The following is a 22,063-nucleotide window of genomic DNA, read 5'->3' on the forward strand; positions in this document are numbered from 1 at the left end:
TGATTACATCAGTCGCGTCGTGGCGATTGTTTGCGAAGGAATAAGAAAAGAGGAAAATGGAAGACCGAAACAAACGATAGAAATCGTAACAGGAATGCACGAGAAACACGAATTATTTCCCGAAAGGATGTCGCTTCCAGAGCTTTGAAGTAATTGGGAAACTTGTAATAGGTGTTGTCACTTGCTATCGTTGTTACCGTTCTCTTTTCTCTCGTTCCACGAACGCTACGTGTTTAATAAGACACGCGTGAGGTGTCGGTTAATTAGAACGAGAAAGTATGTATACTTACTTCTTTCATTCGTTCTCGTTTCTTCGAAAGAGAGAAAGTCGTAGAAAGAAGACACAAATAGAGATAGAACGAAAGGGACTAATACATTTTTCTCTATCTAAGAAAAATTCGTTCGCCAGTAGCGTGTGCGCGCGTTCATATTTTGCGTAATTAAAACGCTAGTACCGAGCGCATATATTTCTATTTTGATTAAAGCCTTGTCAGTGAGATGACGTTCGAGAAAATATTTAATTACTAACAATTTTAATTAAAGTGATTAATTAAATAGATTGTGCGCCGTTAACTGAAATGCTCATTCGCGTTATCGAAATGAAATGCGGACTGTTTTCCATCGACAGATTATAGAGCATTTATTGTCGAATCGTGGACAGAAAGCGACGGTTTTAGCCACGTTTCCTTTTCCCTTCGATTTCTCTCATTTAGGAACTCGATGGGAATTAAAACGAGGTAATAATGAGCAGTCGACGACCGAGCGTTTCTTTCGAGAAAGATTATACGAGAGTACTTTAGAATATTGCGCGTTATATGAACACTTACGAGTCGCTTTACGAAATGAAAGGCAAAAGTGATAAATTTCGTTCTCGAATATTAGTTCTCCTTCACGTTTATTGTTTGGTAGATAGCTAAACGATAAGCTCGTTACTTTTGATGTAACGATTAACAACAATATTGTACCGTATCCTTCAATCGACATTTTCATACTGATTGAAAACACGAAAGTAGGAGAAATTTTTATTCACAGAATATCAGGATGGAGAGATATTTGAAAGAGTAGGGGAAGTCTAAATAGAAGCTGGATATATATAACGGGTCGAAACTTCGCAGGGATGAATAATAGTTCGTTCGCTACTGAGTAAGCGACAGATACCGAGTATCTTTCTTCATCCCTACATCCGTGTCAGATTTTAAAGCGTTCGGTTTAATTGATCTTTTGATGTAATAAGTAGGGGAGAGATAGCAAGAGAAAGAGGAAGGGGAAAGAGGTTGAAGCCCATGGAACGCCTCAGATTGAACGCATACGGATTTGCGGCTGGCTGCGACGCCGCATAACACGAATAGAATTATTCATGTCACGTAGTTTGCGTTTTATGCGGAATCGACTCCCCCTTCTCTCTCTGTCTCTGTCTCTCTCTCTCTCTCTCTCTCTCTTTCCCCTTTGTACTCTATCCCTATAGGTATATAGATAAAAAAAAAATCGAAAGAGGTGAATTGTGTCCATGAAAAAGGATGCTCAAAACGTCAAATAGGTGGGTGCTTTTTAGTCTGTTAATTCCCGACGAATTTGCAAGGGAACGTTCAAATCGTTGAAATAACTGAAATTGAATCATATTTAGATTCGAATTATTGTTTAATTCGTCTAGGTATCTAATAACAGAAAAATGTCTGATACATTTTTATATATCCAGGTTAAGAATTTTTATAAGAATTTGTTGAAAGAGGAAAAGAATTTTTTTGTACATTTTTCTTTAGGAAACGTTTGCTAACGAGGAACATGCGATGCACGTGGTTTAAATCACGGAGTCGGACTACAAAAACGATTATCTCCATACTAACGAACGCTGCTTTCGCGTAGATAGCTCCTCGCTTTCACGGTTAGCAAGTGAAATAGATTATACGAGACTCTTGTGCTATTAGTCGTGTCCTATCAAGAGCTCGATTATTTTCGACATGAACAGCGTCGAATTTTTTGTTCTCTTTTTTTTTCTATCTTTTTTCTATTTTTTTTTTTCTTCTTTTTTTTTTAATTTTATTTTTTATTCGCTATCACTCTAGATTCAAAAGTGATAAAAGGGAAATGAGGTAATTTGTACATTACAAATTTTATTACCCCGAAGGTTCTCGATTTTCTGATAGTTATTTAATGTCTTTACGAAATAGCTATCACGACACGACTACCAACATTTAAATTCTATTATACCTAACGAGTTCCCGAAGTTGACATTTTGATTCTGATTTGTTAAATGATGTAGGGTTATTAAGGGGAGAGAGAGAGAGAGAGAGAGAGAAAGAGAAATAAATGATGCAACGTATTCGATAAGATATGTAGCTAGTTCGCAATAAAATGTTATGTTCTTTTTTCGAAAGAAAAGAAAATGAAAGATCACTTATTATTTTTTTCTTCTTATCAATTTATCGTTTCTGTCTCATTGTTGCTACTTTCACAACAAAATAAAAAAGAAATCGATTGCTTTTTCTACAAGTGCTCGTCGAACTACTTCACATTCTGTTAGTTTTTTGACCGTAAAAAAGAGAATTCAACGATGTTATTGCCTTTGTACGTTTTATTCGTTTTTTCAACGGAACATGTTGCTACGGTTATCCATGGGTATTGCGTACAAAAGCAATTCTCGCCAACGTATTCGTTCAATGTGCCTCGCCTTGCCTTTTGATCTTTTTTATTAGGAAAAATTACATGGTTTTTATTGAAATATTTCTTTTTATATTATTTCCAATGATGTGTATTAATTACAAATCTCTATTTCATGATATTCGCTGGAGATTCAAATGACGATAAACACGTTTCATTCGTTTCCTAAAATAGATAATAAACGTTTGTAAGACTTTATTGGAATGGACAAAATATAACTGAACGAGAAGTGTTATTTATCGCGATGAAAAATTTTCTTTTTATCGTTATTTACGGATTATTATTTTAATGAACAAAAGTAAATATAATTATAATTATATTGATATAATTATTTATTAAAACTTATTCTTGCTTTGGTATATGCCCTCGATTCTACGTTTTCTTCATTAAATCGCGATTTGATGTTAAGGGAAATAAAAATGATAAGGAAAAATATTTATCACAAGTTCTTGCAAGACTGCGTCGTCTTTATAAACACGTCGTATGCAATGATTCGTCTCGAACGAAATGATTTGTGTATTTCAAAAAGAGCGATATTTACTCTCTGGAATGGAACGAAAGGAATCACTTTTTTTTATTTATTTTTTCTTTTTTCCGTTTTTTTTTTTTGCTTCTTCTTCTTCTCTCTCTCGTCTTTTTTTATATTTTTTTCGTGACGTCCTGCATTGAATGAGAGTGCCGTTAAAAATCGCACTGGGAGCCAAATCGACGCTTTCATCAGAGTATAAAGGAGAAAAGAATCGACTCGGGAAAACCAAATCGTACCGTGAATTTCACATTGAACGAACCAAACTAAATGATAAAAACGTGTTACGGCTAGACAATACAAACTTTCGTACTCTTCTTTTTTATTCTTTCATATTCGTACAGTGAACACACGTATCTTTCCCGCAGTCATAAATCGTAAAGTAAAACAATGTTTCAATTACAATTTACAAATGATTGACGCCATATTTTCATATTCGTTATCATCTTTTATCTTTTTTCCTTTTCTTAATCCTCCTTTTATATCGGAATATTTTTTTCTAAAGAATACAATGAAATAAATTAATAGAAATCGTTTTGAAAAGTGGATATTTTGAAAATACAGTAAAATCCTTTATAAAACAAGACGAAATATACTCATTAATGATCTTTAATGATTTTTCGACTTTTACCAGGAGTATTTTGAGAAATTATGACATTTTCGAAAGTGTTTCGTGTGGTTTCGAACATTAAAAAAAAAAAGATTCGAAAAATATACTTATAAAATATCTCTAGCGGAAGTATTTAAAAGTGAAAGGCGCTGTCGCATATTCCTCGTTGCTTAGGTTGTGGATAAAAAAAGGGAGTTGATGATGACACGTAGATGTTTTTTACAAGGAGGTCACACGAATGCGAAAGGAGAGACGGCTTCGTTCAACATGCATTTGAATAAAACTGCTAAGATAGTCTGAGGTTAGCGTGACTTATTCCACTTCCTTTTGCTTCTTCTTCGTCTTCTTCTTGCTTTTTTCTATCGTCGTTAAAAAAATGCATGAAACAGTAGACCTATTATTGACATACAACCTAATAGTATACATTGGTTAGCAATTTTTAGCTTACGAGTGACGGAATGAGCAAGAGAGAAAGAGAGAGAGAGAGAGAGAGAGAGAGAGAGAGAGAGAGAGAGAGAGAGAGAGAGAGAGAGAAGATAGTTCAACGATTTTCGTGGCAAATTACATTGTAAAAGTGAGAATCATACCGAAATTCCAATATGATGAGTCTATGCAAACGCGTGTAGAATATTCGTGTACGTATTCATGTATATCGAGGTGCAAGGAGCTTATTGGACGCAAATCCTCAACATGTAACCCAATTAACCTGCCCGTTGCCACTATGATCTGGTATCGCCATAATTGGCGAAAGACTTCGAATTTCTGTAGTACCTCGTCGTTTCTACTCTCGAAAGTTATTCTCTGCATACGCTCTAGTCCGCAACTAATGCCACAATAATGTGTTACGTTAATATAAATGGAAAGAAAAAGAGATCTATATTGAGAGTATATTTGTTTCATCGGGTGAATGAGGGTACTTGGAATGCATGATGATTGCATTTGCAATCTTTTTTACTCATATTTGAAAGATATTGCGTGCAAGCGATCTCATCGAGGGAGTTTTAATTAAGCTAAACTGGACTTTTAAAGTTTGTACCAAACCGTGTACCAAAAAGTTTTGCTTTATTTTTTAACGAAATATAGTTATAACGATCGGCGAATATTGGAAGAGAATTTGTAAATTCGTATGAAGAGTATTAACGGGTCGGATAAGGGCACGGAGAAGTTTCTAATTAAGGAACATAGTTCGTAGATGTATGTACATAGTTTCCTTCGGATAACGTAAGTAGTACGAGTCAATACATAGACTGAGCAGTAATGAAGTTATACGAGAATTTTCATTTTTTATTACCTCTTCCTATTTTATTATAGATTAACGATCCTGGTTAAAATAATTAGATCTACGTAAAACATTCGATTCTATTCTTTAATCATTTTTATTTATATTTAAGAATTTCTTCTCATAAGATAATTCATCCTAAAAATATTTGCTTATTTTTTTATTTCATCTTTATCGAACTTTGCTTACGTACGAATTATTTTCAAGATTAAATCAATCTGACTACACTAACGATCTATTTTTAATCAGACTGCTCGCATGGTCTCGCGTATTAACAAAACATTTTTTTATAACTGGTCTGCGACGTTTGTCGAGGCTGGAAAGAGGGAAGGGTGAAAAAAATGACAGGAGTTCGGGCAGAAGTGGCAGAGAAAATACGTACGAGCTGCGATGATCGCCCGCAATTGCGGCCGCCGACCGCGTACAAGAAGAATTACGTTCGGCCGATAGGTCGACACATTCATACATGCCGAGTATCGTGTAATGAAAAAAAGAGAGATGGACGAAGTAGGTTAGAGATGAATATCGCGAATAGCGGGCGAGCTCGCACGCGTGTCAGAATGAGAGAGAGATAGAGAGAGAGAGAGAGAGAGAGAGAGAGAGCCAAGCGGAAAGAGCGTAGCAAATGAACCATGAAATTAACGAATGGCTCCGAATTCATATCCGCTGAGTTCCATTTTACTGACCAATTAATTATTTAAAACGCCTGCGCTTGGAAACAACAACGAGCCACTGTTGATACTCATATTCGCGTTCGCAAGATGGATGACAATGGTCCACTTTTCTCTCTCTCTCTCTCTTTCTCTCTCACACACACTCTCTCCCTTCGTATCTCTCTTCCTCTCTAGTCACGAGGCTTGGTACTTTCCCGTTTATACTGTTCCAGAGACGAGACTCTCTCGTGTGTCGCGTTCACGTGCTTTGGAATTCGGAAACGAAACGGAGAGATCTCGTTACATGATCAAACTCACGAGAACTATTACACGTCCGATAAAAAAAAAAGAGAGAGAGAGAAAAAAATGAGAGAAAAAAACAAGACAAAAAAGAGACGAGAAAGAAAAAATAACTATGAAATCCTATACCTCGTTCAAACGCAACTTCGAACACGTTTTTCTGAGCGACCTTGTATTTCATTATTTTTTTGTTCGTTTTGCACTTTTTCATGTTGTTGTTTTTTCTTATCTAAAATTACCATTGTTTGCGATTTCTTTTCGCGACGCATTAAGGCGGCCTCTTACTCCCACGTTTTAAAAACATAACTGATGAAACCCGTGTGTATAATTTCAGAAGTTACACACGCATAAGCGTAGTCCCAACTTTCGGTCGTGGCAAGTCCGGAACTACAAGTGGATAATGAAAGTGTGCGTGCCCGTCGGAGTATATCATTCTTATCCCACGCAAAAGCTCTAATGGTGAGTAATGCCGAAAGTTCAGTCTCGTGTCTCGGTTTTATGCATTGGGCATATATTTAATCGAAACACAATTTTTATTATAAAAATTACGAAATCATTACGGTTATATTCGACATGTTAAAATCGATTTAAAATGCCATGTATATTTCTCGCATGTATATGTATGTTATATATATATATATATATATATATATATATATATATAAATAGAGAAAAAGGAAAGGAGAATGTGTTCGCAAAACAATAAATGGATGCGTCAATTTTGCGAGTGTCGACGCCCCATTTTCCATGATTCAGAGCTTAACGGATGGCAATCTCATATCGACGTTGCAGGTATTCATGTCAAGATCGACATAGCCGATCGCATGATAATTGACACGACTGAGAGCTTTGTAGAGAAAAAGACAGTGCAGAACACTACGGTGAAGCTCTATTTTTGTTTTCCCCGATCAAGCAAAATTACCGACAGATCAAATATTTCACGATGACCTTTGCCGAAATAGCAGAAGGAGAGAATGGACATTTGGACGAGCGATTTTGCTCATTGTTCACTCGAAAGTTCATCGTTATATCGATATATATACTCATTTTTCGATATCAAAATATTCATCGTAATAATGTCTGTATAATAGGGATTAAAATTAAAAAGACCTCTAAATCGAAGAAGTCTATTTTTAAATATGAATCTCTCTCTCTCTCTCTCTCTCTCTCTCTCTCTCCCTCTATATATACATATATATCTTTATTTCTCTTTTTTGCACCTTCTTTCTGATATCTTGAAGAGTGCAAAGAATCGTCATTTTTCAGTATAAAACGTGAGCGTTTTTCCCGCTTCATACGTCATGGAGAAAGGATTTAAAACACGAAGGGATTACAGAGAGAAGAGGATATATTCACACTCAAGGTAGAACGGTAATTCTCGATCGAGACTGCTAGCAAACGAATCCATTCGAATGAGTGGCGTCGGCGAAAGGTTGGGAGAAGGGAGAAAGAGAAAGAAGAGAGAGAGAGAGAGAGAGAGAGAGAGAGAGAGAGAGAAAGAGGAAGAGGATGAGAGGGAAAAGAGGAGATTCTTTTGTTACGTTCCGTCAGAGTCCCGGATATATCCGTGGTTGTATGATCGCGAATGCAATTCTAAAAGCAGTCCTAGTCGTCGTTGTCATCGTAGTCGTCGTTGTCGTGGTCGTCATCGTAGTCGTCGTCGCCGCCAACACCGTCGTCGTTGTCATCATCGTCGAAGCGTCATCGTTCTGCGCATCCTCCCTGGTACACGTAACGCAGAACAGGAATGCGATGTTGAATAGAGAGAATTAATGGGAACGACGAGGCACCCGAGGTAATAACGTGGAGTGTAGAGCTCTTGGGATAGCCGTTGTACTGGACGCTTCGAAGCAAATAGCGCAACAGTATACGCACACGCGTATTCGTTTCTTTTTCTGTGTAAATCCATGTATATACGTATGGTCAGTTCGGCTAGGCCTCGTACCACTGCAAAATTTGCGCAAGCGAGAAATACAAATATGCCTACTGCCACATATCCCTTTCTCTTTCTATCTCTCTCTTTGCCTCTCTTTGTGTATCTATGTCTCTCTTTCTCTCTCTCTCTCTCTCCCTCCTCGTTGCATTGCGACATACGCATTCCCACCGATCGAAACATTACTGCCTCTCCGCTCGACCGTGATTTTGGACGATGACGTTGCTTCGGACTGATTCAAAGGACCACCGAACGTTGCTTCTCGCGTCATGAGATAGCAGCAGTCACGAGTAAAATTAATTAGCATGCTCGCAACTCTCGCAAGAGAGATACTACTATAGAACTAAACGCAAGCTTCGATTGATCTATTGGCATCGGACAGTTACTCTTCTCCTCTGTTCTGTCGTTGCGAACGAACGAACGAACGAACAAATTTTTATTGAAATTCTATATTTGCATGACCCCTCTTGCTTTTATCTATACGAAGTTAATCAAAGTTAACTACCGTAGAAATAATTGCGTCGAGCGAACATCTTCCTGTTGTTTCGTTAAAAGTTATTGGAAACTCGATCAGTGATAAAGATACTGGTACGCTTGGACAATGATGGACGATGCGCCATCGTATCTTCCTATCCTCGTATTCTCGCGCTTTGTCTTGTCGAAAGATAAAGTAAACTCGTTAGATGGCTGATTATCAAAATGTTTCGTAATTCGAAGAGTTGCAGCGAATATATGGCCTGCTTATAAAATCTCATTAAAATTTTGGTTTTCATATTCCCGTCGATATATCTAGGATCGTTAAAAAGAGCTAAAAAATTAATATCCGTTATTAAAAATGACAAATAATCATTTCCCGATTTCCGTGAATAGCCCAAAATATTTTTCCTTTTATTAACGAAGCAAAAGTGAAACGCCTCGTGGTATTTTTATTTCCTACGATCAACATGTTGCATAAAATTTATGTCAGGGATATATCGTAACGATTCTTAAACGATCATAAAACCGAAAGAGCTTTTCGTGTCTTTATTTTTACGAGTCATTCTATACAGGTATTCGAACATGCGCAGAGATTTGTAAAACAAGCAAACGCGATTTTTCAATTATCGGAGCAATGCCGTCCTGATTAAATTTCTCGTTGCTGTACGCGAAATACATATTTGTTTAATCGGAGGCATGCATCTCTATGTTCGGGTAGCGATAGAAAGCAATAAATATTCGTGTACAGTATATGTACAAAGTTTAATAATACAGAGAAGTACTATTACACACCACCAACAAAAAAAGAACAAATTATAAAAAATTGATGACAAATCGATGTACATATATGTGAAATACATTGATTTACGTTCATACGAATGGAAACGCAATTATAGCCTCCGGCGTAACCACCAAACCACCTCATTCGTGCGGTCAATACAATATTCTAATAAACATTGATGTTATATTTGTGTATTATTTGAAAATTTATATTTGAATATTTAATTATAAATACATTCGAAGATTATACAATATCTATAACGATAAGATAATGAAAAAAAAGAATACATTTCTGAAAATCGATTTCAAAAGTACATTGAAATAGGTACTTACGTAACTGTGCATTATTGAAATATATACGTATTTGTATAATATTAATAAAATCGCTCTTATATCGATAATATCGAAATATATAGGTTTTTGTTCCAAGTCTCTAGACCTTCCGATCGGAATATACATAGTTTCGATATTCGTCATTCATTATCTGAAAAACAAGTAGTGTGAATATTAACTGCAGAAAATAAATACTTTTCACTTTTCACTGTTTACATAATAAAACTGGCGTAAAGGCTGGAAGTTTATATAGGTCACTGTGTCAATGCCTCTTTGTAGTGAAATTATCAGATCAACGTAGTAGATCAAGTGGCTCAACGTTTACAAAACACTTTTTATTTAAATTGGAATACCTTAGAAATTGAACATCGTAAAGACTTGAAATAAAAACTATATTAATAATTTTATAAACAATTTTTTATAACAAAAATTCTAAAGATTGAACAAATTGTTATAAATAATTTGTTAAAAATTAGTTCTACGAATTAGTCCTGCAAATATATATATGTACACATTTATTGAGTTTTTCATTGGATCATTAATTATATTTCATCTTTCTATCTCATTGTGTCGAACAACAAAAGATAATGTTTATCGAAGTAAATAATATTCCAACAGTATGTTCTGTAGCGTACATTATGACAAACGATTAAATACCACGAAGATATAAATTATATGTCATGATAGTGATCAATGGTTAACCGATGTCATTGATTATAATTGATACTCGACGGAATAAGCGCTAGTTACATTACTGCAAATAACAATACACATAGATCATTTTGCTATCTTACCTCTAAACACAAAGTTCTCTTTTCTCGATTATAAAGTTTTTTCGAAAAATTGAAAATTCTTCGATTGTTTAAAAACTGTCTCGGAATCAGTTTTCTATTTTTTGAAATATTGGAATCAGTTTATATATAACATTTATCGTGAAAAATATTTTTCTTTCGGAAGGAAATGTTATATAAAATAGATAGCATGCGTCGTGACTAGATATATAAAAATGACTGAACCCAGACGAACGTCAAGGAGAAAAGAAGAAAATATTAGGACTAATCGGTGCCGCGAGATTCGCATTGTGACAAGGTGAACGTAAAACGATGATGGAGTTTAAAGTTAATCGGTTCCTTTGAACGAAGACAGTAGGATACGTAAGTATAGGATCTCGTTTAGACTTCGTGCTCGATTTATATCGTTTATATCCAGAAAGTCTCTTTTGGATGAGGGCCAGGTTAGATAACAGAAAAGAGAAGTCTATTTTCTTTTCGGAGTTAAATTTGTATTATTCTTCTTTTAACTTATGGCAATAGGGTTTGGATCCTTTGCAGTGATGGAAGACGATAGTTGAGACAGAATGTGCTAGATTTATCTTTGACTAATGACATTCTTGTCGCATAATAGTATGACGCATGAAAGTGCTTGCACAGCCACCACGCTTGGACGTGCCTGATTTATATCGTCAGGTATTAGATTCATACGTCGGTACTGCGTTAGTAGGTAGGGATCATTTTTTTGCGAAACCCAAGAGCACAACAATATGGTACCTATCTGATATTCTTTCGATCTATCATTATTTGTCACAAATCTTGTTATGTTAAACGATCGTATAGTCAGTTACATTTACGTTATCAAATAAAGGACTTATAATACATAAAAAGGGATGATAGCGCAATTAAATTAATTTGGATTATTTGATTTTCTGTGGCTCGTTGAATTTATCATGATTGCCAAAGTGTTAACCTTGAATTTGAACGGTAGTCACTGAGCGAGACGACTACGATTACGACGACTACGACGACAAGCCTGAGGGTTATCCGCATATATGAGGTCAGTCGTTAATTACATTTAGCATTGCCATCAACGGATATCCCACGCCGTGGTAATGTCGTGATACTGATGGGACGTAAATTAACCGATCCACCAAGCCATCCGCGATACTCTCCGTCCGGCTTTCGAGCGATCTACTAGAAGGGTTTCCATCACTTCGAGGAAGATAGATTTTCTTCGAGGTAAGCGCGACATCGCTTCTCCCCTTCCTTCTTCCCCCTTCTTCGTAAGAGGTCACTGACTGTCGGAATAATGCTGACGCGAGACGATTTCGCGTAATAAATTCAATTAGTTGAACGAGACAATTAAGTTATATCGATTTCTTGATAAAGAACTTTAAAAGTCAATAATCTTTCTTGAAAAATTAATATATGCTTTACATATTATAATAAAAGATTGATATATCGTAATTAAAAATTCATATACCATGATATTATTCGTAAAGTAACAAATGATATATCAAATCAGAATATAATTTCTAATTTTGTTGAAATTATAGTGAAAGTTCAATAGATATAACTTGTAAATAAGAAATTATTTTGATGTAGAAGATGAAAAAACCAGGAGATTACGACTCGTAATCGTAGTTAAAATAACAAAACTAAAACCGCATTGACGTGCGACGTTCCGTATTGTGATGTAAATCTGACAACAACTCATCGTGAAGTTCCAATAACCGAACAAAATCGTTTCTCGATTTCCGGATTATCTATAGCTTTTGAAAAAATCTCAGCATAGAAGCCATTTTCAGAAATTTCACGAAAGTTCTTTTTCGATTTTCTCAATATACCTACTCTAATCTGAGGCTTTTCTCTGCACCTTTCTTCTCCTTCAGAGAATTCGTCGCCGTATTTTCTTTTCGTCCACATTTTTCGTCTAAGTCTCTTTGTTGTTCTCTCCCTTTCTTTCTCTCATGGCTACCCTCTTGCTTTCTAACAGCCCTTTTGTTCCATATCGCAGGCTTTTTCATGCCTTCTCGTTTCGACTATTTCGGATCAATAATTACGGGATCTTACAGTCGTCTCATTCGAACAGTTGTTAATTATTTGATCATTTAAAAATTATTTTGATAAAAATCAATCCTTTACTATCATATTTGTAATTAAAGTAAAAAAAATTAACGTTTCTAAAATTTAAGAGTCTAATAATAGCATGACAAAGTTGAGTGACTTGGATAACATTGAATTCTTTTCGTTTCTCTTATCGTTTCTCAAAATATTCACAATTAACTGGAAAACTTTAGCCTCAAATAACGCGTCGAAACTTCAACGAGAAAAGAAATACTCATTCTGGAATTATTCGGATCGATCCGAGCTATCTATGTATGTCGAATTTCGACCGAAGGTCAAATTATTCGAACGAAGAGCCGAGAAGGCCCGAGTTGCAATTTCATTGCAATTTCTCTTGTGCTTTAACATCGTAGGTCGTTGAAACGGATTATTCTCCGTGGTTGTTACACGTTAATTTGAGAAGTAAAAGGTAGTTATTTCTCTCTCTCTCTCTCTCTCTCTCTCTCTCTCTCTCTCTCTCTGTCTCTCTCTCTTTCTCTCTTCTCCTCCATGAAAATCCTGTCAGAACTGAGCCGAGCATAAAGTACAGACAATAAACGAAAGGCCCAACGGGTCCGTGACTTTGGCCCATTGCCCGCCGTCTTTAACCTTCCTTCCTTCCTTCCTTCCTTCACATTTGTCGAGTTAACTCCGAATGTAAGACTCCACGAGGCCGAGATCCTTTGTCTTCCTCGTACTCTCGACGCATCTCGAAGGAGTTAGGGACGTAACGTTAAATGGGTACACCTAATATCCACGCCCGAGCCTAAATTATACGACAGTCCTTACCGCTCATTTGGTATTCCACGAGGATAATTCCACGTGAATCCATTAGGCGCGTGGATGAGAGGTGTTAAGTTTCCTCCTACTATCTTCCTCTGGAAGAGTACGAGAGGGGAAAGCGAGGAAGAGAAGGAAAGAAGAAAGAAAAGCAGAAGACAGAAGTTGAGGGCGATGTAAAAGGTAGTAGTAGAGAGAACGTAACAAGAAGATAGCTTGCAATGGCAGATGTATGTGTGTGTGTGTGTAAGAGATAGAAAAAGGAAAAACGAACTGTATAAGAAGGGTATGAAAAAGAGGGGTGCTGCAAGCATTAACGTCTCATCCCCAGACAAGATGTAGCATCTCCTCTTGTCATCGTCATCCTCTTTTCCTTCTATGGTCCAACGACAAAAGAATTAACGCGGTGGTTAATTCGGATCGTCATTAACCGACTACGAGGCGAATGGACCACGAAAGTCTACCTTCTTTTCTATCTTTCTTTCTCTCTCTCTCTCTCTCTCTCTCTCTCTCTCTCTCTCTTCTTCTCATCATTCTCGTCTCTCACTCCACTTCCTTTTCTTTCTTTTATCACCTAACGACTTTAAGCAGGTCCGTTAAACGAGCTTACCGTCTCATCTCTTAGACGTGTATTAAGAAAAATCTCGCGGTTTACTACGATTACGAGCCTCGCAGGTTAAACCTATCAGATCCTCGGTTATTGCGATACGCTGCACGGAACGTGCGATGCTTTAACGAACGCTCTTTCCTTCCAATTTCTCTTGCTCGTTTTCCTGAAATTTTGCTCACCCAATCGATGAAAAAATCGTCTTGTTTCCTATCGAAGATTAATAATAAAGTAATGAGAACGAATGACGATATTGTTGTGTTGTTTCTTAATTAAAATCGAATAACAACGTTTCATACAGAATTATAACGATTCGTTTCCTCATAAGATTTTCATGTTATTTTCGAAGTAATAGAAATTTTTTGGAAAGATAATAACAATAATCGATTTCGTACGAGAATTTTTCTCGGTGGCTAGACATAGGATAAACTCAAGTAATAGGACGTGAATGCAACATAACAGTGCTAATGAATGATAGCTATAATAAAAAACAAGAGGAAATTATTGACAACGAGAAATATCTCCGTTTCCGCTGCCATTACTTCGTTCAATCACCAAAATATTATCGTTCAATAGGAAAGTATGATCATTGTATTTCTACCAACAGGTATTTTATCGAACGATAGAGACGTGTTCATTGGTCTAATATTTCTGAATATTTCATATTTAAAATCATTGAGAATGAAAGAGAAAGAGAGGAAGAGAGAGAGAGAGAGAGAATCATACAAATAGAAAGGGTTAAATGCAAAAGGTAGAAATCTGCTTTTCGAAACGAAGCAAAAACCCGCTTTCGAAACGAATTCCGTCCTAGATTGACAGAGAGGAAAGGGAGATAGAGATGGAGATAGAGAGAGAGAGAGAGAGAGAGAGAGAGAGAGAGAGAGAGAGAGAGAGAGAAAGCGAGTAGGAAGAACGAACGAACGTATGCTTTTTCCCTTTTTGTGTTCTACCTTCCTTTATTTCAGTCTCTCCAGATACGGCTTGGAAATTCACGTGGCGCACTGTGCAGATAAACAGTATAAAGGTCGGAGCTTTTCATTGAAGGGACCTCGTCTGAAACAACGGATAGCGAGAACGAAAAAGGAGCAGTACCTCGTGCATCGTTGGGTGCACGCGCGCACACGGCGTTCACGTAAGAGAGCGAAAGAGAGAGAGAGAGAGAGAGAGAGAGAGAATCTGGTTAGGTAGGTGGAGCAACGAAGGCGAATAAGATGATAACTTTTTCGTGAAACTTACGCGCATTACGTCTAAATCCGCACAACTCAACCGTTTTATTCTGAATAGAAAGAATAGAATGGGCCATGGAACAAAAAGAAGAGAAGAGAAAGAGATAGCCAAAATAAGAAGGATATCAGACACAGCGTGGAATCAGCAAAGGCAATTTTAGAAATGCCGAATGAATAAAATAAGAAAGCTGCGATGAATTGTTTAATACGATATTTTTTATTTATCAGATTCAGTGTGAAATTCGTTCTCTTTTGAAATATTAAAGTTTTTAGCGTTTGAATATTTTAAATTAATTTCTGACTTTGTATATTTCGAGTTATGGTTAAATAATTCTCGACACTTTTCATTAAAATTTGTAATTTAAACAAAGAGTACGTTTCGTATTATCTATACGAATAATATATGCTTTAGGTAAGGATGATATTTCAAATAATAATAGCCGACGAATTTCATGCATAACATTTTACGTAAAGCATGTTACAGTAACAAGAAGAGAATAATTAAACGAAGCAGATTCACTAAACGTTTCTATAGCGGATACGTTCATTAATCATAATGTTACACGCGGATACATAGCGGCAATTAAGGTGGCTCAACGGCTTATAAGAAGATATTCATACGACTGATAAGAAATCAAGCAAGCTTTTGAGATCTTTTAATTAAGTAAAACATTGATATAATTTTGTTAAAAATAAAACTGGATTTGGCAAGATCTTCTCAAGAATTTATATGTTATGATAGAAGAATCTTTTTTTTATCATATTCCTCTGATACAAAAATCGTACTTAAGTAACATTTTGATATTTTAACGAAATGTTACAAATGAAATTTTTATATGGATTCGTCGCAGTTTTTACCTTTGAATATTCTGATATAATTTCCAGCGGCTATAATCGATAAAATTTATAATACAGAAAACCTTATATCAACCGTTCCAAGTTATTCCTTCGTTCTGCCGCAAAATAACGAAGCGAAGGAATGAAACGAGATCAATGAGATGCTTACGGTTCTCCCTCTGCTTTCCTTCCCCTCTCTTTTTCCTCTGCTTCGCCTCGATCGATCTCCCTGAGGCACACGCACACGAAAAACACTTTCTTACCGCATACCAACCGTTAGCAACTAGGAAGGTGTGAGGTCCTTCGTTTTAGAGGAAACGCCGTAGGAAAATGGGACGGATAGCGCAAAGTTGCTTCGGAATTCAAAGAAGACGGAAAGAAAATGGAGCGGAAGAGAAGAAAAATAGAAAGAGAGAGAGAGAGAGAGAGAAAGAGATGGGTACTCTAGGAGATACGGAGAAATACCAAGAAGAAGAGAAAATGAGAGGGGAGAGGGTAGGAGAAAAGAAAAGAGAGACAAAGACATCGATATCGTTCGCTAAGGCAGGAAATAGAGTACGCCAATGAAGAAAAATGGCCGCCAAATTCTTGACAGATCCTTTATTACCCCTTTGCTAAAGCTTTTCTATACGCTTCGAGCTAAAGTAAAGTAAAGGGAAGGAAAGGAAAGGAAAGAATGGGAGGGAGATTGGGCGGTAAGAAGGAAAGAGAAGAAAAAAAAAGAAAAAAAGATGCAAGTAGCCGATTTCGGTTAAATTCTTTCCGGTCGCGAGGCAGATACGAGTTTGCACGAAATCTTGGATACCAAAAACGTTCGTGTTCGTAGTACCGTGGAAATAAATGAACCTATGACTACCCGAACGATTTTAAAAATTCTTTCCAATAGACGGTGGTACTTTAAGGCTCCTTCCGGCCTTATTTTACATTAAGGAGACTCTATACGTTGTGAAAAATCGTCCCCACACCGAACTATCTTTGTAAAATACGTTTTTGGAAAGATTATACATGTCAAATTGTTAAGGCGAACCCAATGGTATAAATGATAATGGTCATAATTTTGTCAAAAACTTGTCAAACATTAATATATAAACGAGATAGCTCAGTCTCGTTCATTTTCTGTTCTTGGACTTTTAACGAGGTGTTGAGAGATCAAGCAATTTTAGTATACGTTTGTAGATCTTTCGAGAAGTTTTCTCCTCTTATTTACCAAAAATGTAGACAGGACGCAACAGCGTCTATATGCTCAAGGCAGATATCTCCTAACACGTACATTTAACTTCGCGAGACAGTAAACTCCGAGGAGTTAATATTAAACGTCATACGGTACTAGTCGTTTACTCGAGGATAGTAGTTGACCAAACAAAAAAGAGTGCAATTTCCTTCATCTAAAACCGAGAGAAACTGTCTCGAAGTTTACAAGGCCGATGCATCGCTTAGCAGGGTAACAGAATGTGTTTAAATTCTCTCCCTTCCCCTCTCACCTCTCTCTCTCTTTCTCTTTCTCTCTTTATTTCTCTCTTTGACGTAGAAACGAAAACGAAATAAGCTTAAAAGTGTGTCGTATAACGAATAAAAGCGTGCTCATCCGATCGGTGAATTAATTGCTGAAGTAAGCATCCATAAATAAAAGTCTACGTATTCCTTACCCTCTTCATATAATTCTTCCTTTCTATTGCTCGTTCTGTCTTGCCCTTCTCCGTTACTTTCGGACGTGTTCCAACTAGCCCCAGCGTGAATCAATAGAGAATACGCCAGAGGCGAAGAAGTTATACCTCGGCGTAGAGGAGAATTGTCTGAAAGCATTTTCCGTGCACCCTCTTCTTCTTCCGTTGCACCTTCCGTGCAAGCCGGCACTTTCGTCGTAAGCTGAAACGAAGTTGCGTTTAATTACACGAAGACAATATTGTCGAGAGAGAATGCGTTTCCCTTTTAGCAGTGTACGGTGATATCGCTTTAAACAACAAACGTCCAACCAACGCAAAAAACCAGAGACCGGATCTTTTTCTCCCGTTCAACTCGTTTTTTCTTCCTTTTGGGAACATCCTAAACCAACCGTTTTTACCCTGTCCGTTCCTCTTTCTTTCTATCACCCTTTCTCTCTCTCTCTTTCTCTCTCTTTCTCTCTCACTCTTCCTCTCTCTTTCTCTTCCTTTCTTTCTCTTTCTCTTTCTCTTTCTCTTTCTCTTTCTCCCTCGTCCAATTTCGTAAGTAACGTCTATATGATCGCTCGTAACAGCTTAACGCATTTTATCTTATAACTAGTACAACCTTCTTCAAAATTTCTCAAGTTCTTGAAGAAATTTTTAATTAGAACACTTGGTGAAGTTCAACCTGACAATTATGCGCATATGTAATGTACATAAATGAAAATTCGTTCCTTTTCCATTTCTTTCTTTTCTCTTTCTGCCTTTCTTTTTGTAACAAAAATGTTGTTCATCCTATAAGATGTTGTCCTATTAACGAGATATGAATCTTATTAAATTTTAATTTACAAATAATATGAATTAATTAATTTTATTGATGCACCAAAACGCTGTATTGATTGTACGTGTAATAAATCAAACTAATTTTTCTGTTATCCTGTCAAATCTCCATTTTAATTGTATGCGTATTAAGTATTCCGTAATTATTAGAAATACAAATGGAGTTTTATTTTATACTTTAATAATGTCACTTAAACTTCATTGTTCTCAAAATCTGCTTTGCAGAAATTCATATGTTAAAAATTATTTAAATATTTGAAAATTTGAAATATCTAGAAGCAAATATTGATTGAGTAATATCAGTCTTCATTGTTTTATTCTGTCGATGACACAAAAAGGAGGGGGCGTGCTGTTGTTCTCATCATTGCCATATTTAGATAGTTCGTTTTTATCGTCTCGCGAATAAATTAAAGCAAATTAGGAAATGTAATTATTCTCCGTTCCTTGGAATCGTAGTTTCGTTGATACTTTATCGTGAAATATTCAGAGTATAAGAAAAGTAAACATTAACGGTAGCGATACAAATCATTTATAATTCTCAAACGAAACGTACACTATGTTTTATTATAGAAGAAAATATCAATGTGCATCTACCTACGTGTATATATGCATGTAGATCGATAGCAGATATGTAACAGATATGAAAACATATATTTCTTATGTAATATGACAATATAACGATAGATCTAAATTACTTTATTATTCTAACTATCGATATATCATGATTCTCTTGCTCGTTATTTTTCACGCATAAATCTCACACGATATCTAGGAAATAGACACATAAATAAATCAAAGTAATTGATCGACCATTTCAAGAGGGGAAACAAAGGAAGTTAACTGTAGGGATAGGGGAGCTCGAATTTCCTTTAATCGTTAGTCCTATCGACGATCCGGTTCGACTATTTCAGACTTTTTCCAATCGAACGATAATCGGCAGTCGCTCTTTCTCTCGCACCCATCGTTTTTTGATCTTAATGATGATTCAGTGCGGAAGTGACGGTCATTAAGCGTGACTCATGTGTTTCGCAATCGAAATAATCCGATTTCGCTTTGTTTCTTCGTTACGGTAATTTTAATCACTACATTCAGCACATAGTTTCGATAAACCCGTCGTTCTCTCCGTTTATATTTGTCCACGATTTTTTTCGATCGTTCGACTTCGTTATATTTTCTCTCGCGTAAATACAGATCGCAAAAATCGTCGAATATTTTTCCTACATCTCTCGTTTTACATCGTAACTTTAGACCTCACAGGAACATTCTCATTACATTAACTGGTATACGCTATGAAATCGTGATCTTGACATCGAAACGAGTCACGCGATATCTCGATAGCCGTCTCGGGAACGAAACGACACGTATCTTTTATCTCGATCAACTAGAAATATTGCTCGCGTTGATGTTGTTGCAAATTGATAACTTAATTCGTCCGATTGATTTTTATTACTCCTCTCTAAATTGATCGTTATTGTCCGAGGAAACGGAAAGACATTTGGCTCTTAACTTTTCGTGTACCTGTTGAACTTCTAAACACGAGGAATAATTACGCGTCGAATTAATATTTTAAGTTTAAACGAAATAACATTATCTCGAATACTTTAACAACAATTTCAGTACAATGAATTTTGGGAATACCTACGGCCAAATGTCAGGTTAAAAGTACTTCATCGTACTTCAGTAAACCAAAGAAAACGTTAAGCTCTTTTTGTGAGATTCATTTATAAGATGAAAAAAGTGGAAACCCCGAATTTTCGGGAAAAGTTAATTAGATTTCTGGAATACCGGGAAGTTATACAAACTCATTAACGAAGCATTAATCGTACGTTTAACTGGATGAATGAGCGAAGAATTCCCCAGTGGCGGTAGTGTTCTCATTTGAAGAGCGTTGAATTTCTCTCTCTCTCTCTCTCTCTCTCTCTCTCTCTCTCTCTCTCTCTCTCTCTCTCTTTCATTCTCCCAATCAAAGCTCGTCTAACGCCTCAGATTGAATCGTTTTACGAGAGCGCTATCGAACTCAGCCAAGTGTGTTCGTTGGTTGCTTCGAAGCGATCAGTCTCTCTTACTTATACTACAAAGTGAGATCTGGAGGCTGGACTGGAGAGGCGTAATGGTCGACGTAGTAGCTCGTTAATGTGCCACGGCGATATCGTGAACTATAGTGATTCAATAATTCAGTACTAACGTACCCTTCGGTGGTATTCCACCACTCTCTCAAGGGTGTTGACCTATATGCGAGATTCTCCAACCGAGATAGAGAACATGTATTGGGCGTCGTATTGCGGAGAAAGCAGCCACCCTAACAGAGAAAGAGAGAGAGAGAGAGAGAGAGAGAAAGAGAGAGAGAGACAAGAGATGAGAAAGACAGAAAGGGAAAATGTAGGCGGATCCTTTGTCGAGTCTCGCGATTCCAAGTCTCGAACCATCCCAATCGTAGAACACAGTGGATGTCCACCATGAGAAACGTTTTCCGCCCTCGATGGTTCACTTGAAAGGATACACCACATTCCCAGCATAGGACATATTCATCCTACGGAAAACAATGAGAACCTCGGTGGAAGCATTGAAACAATACTTGTATTTGCCTCGGTTAACCTTAAGCGAGAATCTCCTCTGAGAAAAGCAGGATCCATGAGCAGGAGAAGAAGGAAGACGACGACGTCGTTGCTTTCAGTGCTTTTGTCCTGTAATTGCGCACTCGATTACGATAAGACATATCAAACGAGAAGAGAGTGGACTCGATTACGGAGAAACCGTCTTTGTCTAAAAGTAAGTGCAAAGGCGAGAACTTCTTTAACATACATTCAGTGTTAAGAGAAACCTCTTGAAAGTTATACGTGTTAGAGACACAAATAGAGATAGATAGATAGATAAATAGAGAGAAAGAGAGAGATACAATGAGGAACACATTAATGCTCTTAGAGTGGCTCAACGAGTACGATTGTTTTCGTTTGACTTTATTTCGAATATTATGTATGTTTCTAAATGAAAGCTTGTCTTTAATGCAACGTTTAACGATCTCTAAGCGACGTCTCTTTATTTCTTTAACTTCTCTGGTTTCAAATCCTTTGAAACGTTTTTATTTTATATTAAACGAGTCGTTTTTTTCTTCGAGGATAAACAAAAAAGGTCCAATCGTTCGTCCTATCGTTTTATGGGAACTATTACTGCATCTCGTTTCCCTTATCGAGAAGCGCTTCGTTTAGTTTAGATTTTCTTAGATTACGCTTTAGTGTCTCCATAAATTTTCCTTCGATTCGACGAATTGGACATGGGCCATCTCGGCGGAAATATAGCGGCGCGTTTCACGATGCCCCCAAGTGCATCGCGGGATTTACAACTTTGCTTTTCCGCTGGCTGACATATCGGATTCCATTCGGGAGAAACTTTATTAAATTCTGATTCATCCGTAGACAACGATTTCCTTCTATCTCCCCGATGGTTCTCAATTTCTTCTCGATGTTCTATTCGAACGGAATTCAAATTTCTTAGTTCGAAACAATAAAATCGAAATTCAATACGATGTCTCGAACGAACAACGAAGGGTCCTTGATCGCATAAGATATGTTTTAAGATCAAAGTTATGTATTTTATTAAGCGCGAAAGTTTCCCCATTTATCGCGTAACTGTTTGTTCGTAAATTTACATTCGTGTCTTCTACGAAAATTCTATTCATTTTTATTGATCAACTATGTAAATCAA

General features: G+C 36.7%; 1 protein-coding gene across 6 annotated transcripts in view; it reads left to right on the forward strand.

The window, feature by feature from the left end:
- The window catches only part of LOC122637822, a 231,169-nt gene that overhangs the window by 148,937 nt on the left and 60,169 nt on the right, over positions 1-22,063 (forward strand). For 4 of the 6 annotated variants that reach the window (XM_043830218.1, XM_043830222.1, XM_043830223.1 and 1 more), the window contains one exon: positions 6,361-6,485. The exons of the other annotated variants lie outside the window; for them this stretch is intronic. The gene's annotated coding sequence lies outside the window, so the exon portion shown is untranslated. The remainder of the gene's footprint in view (positions 1-6,360; positions 6,486-22,063) is intronic. 6 annotated transcript variants of the gene reach the window in all.

The sequence above is a fragment of the Vespula pensylvanica genome, chromosome 2, assembly GCF_014466175.1.
Source record: "Vespula pensylvanica isolate Volc-1 chromosome 2, ASM1446617v1, whole genome shotgun sequence".
NCBI lineage: Eukaryota > Metazoa > Arthropoda > Insecta > Hymenoptera > Vespidae > Vespula > Vespula pensylvanica.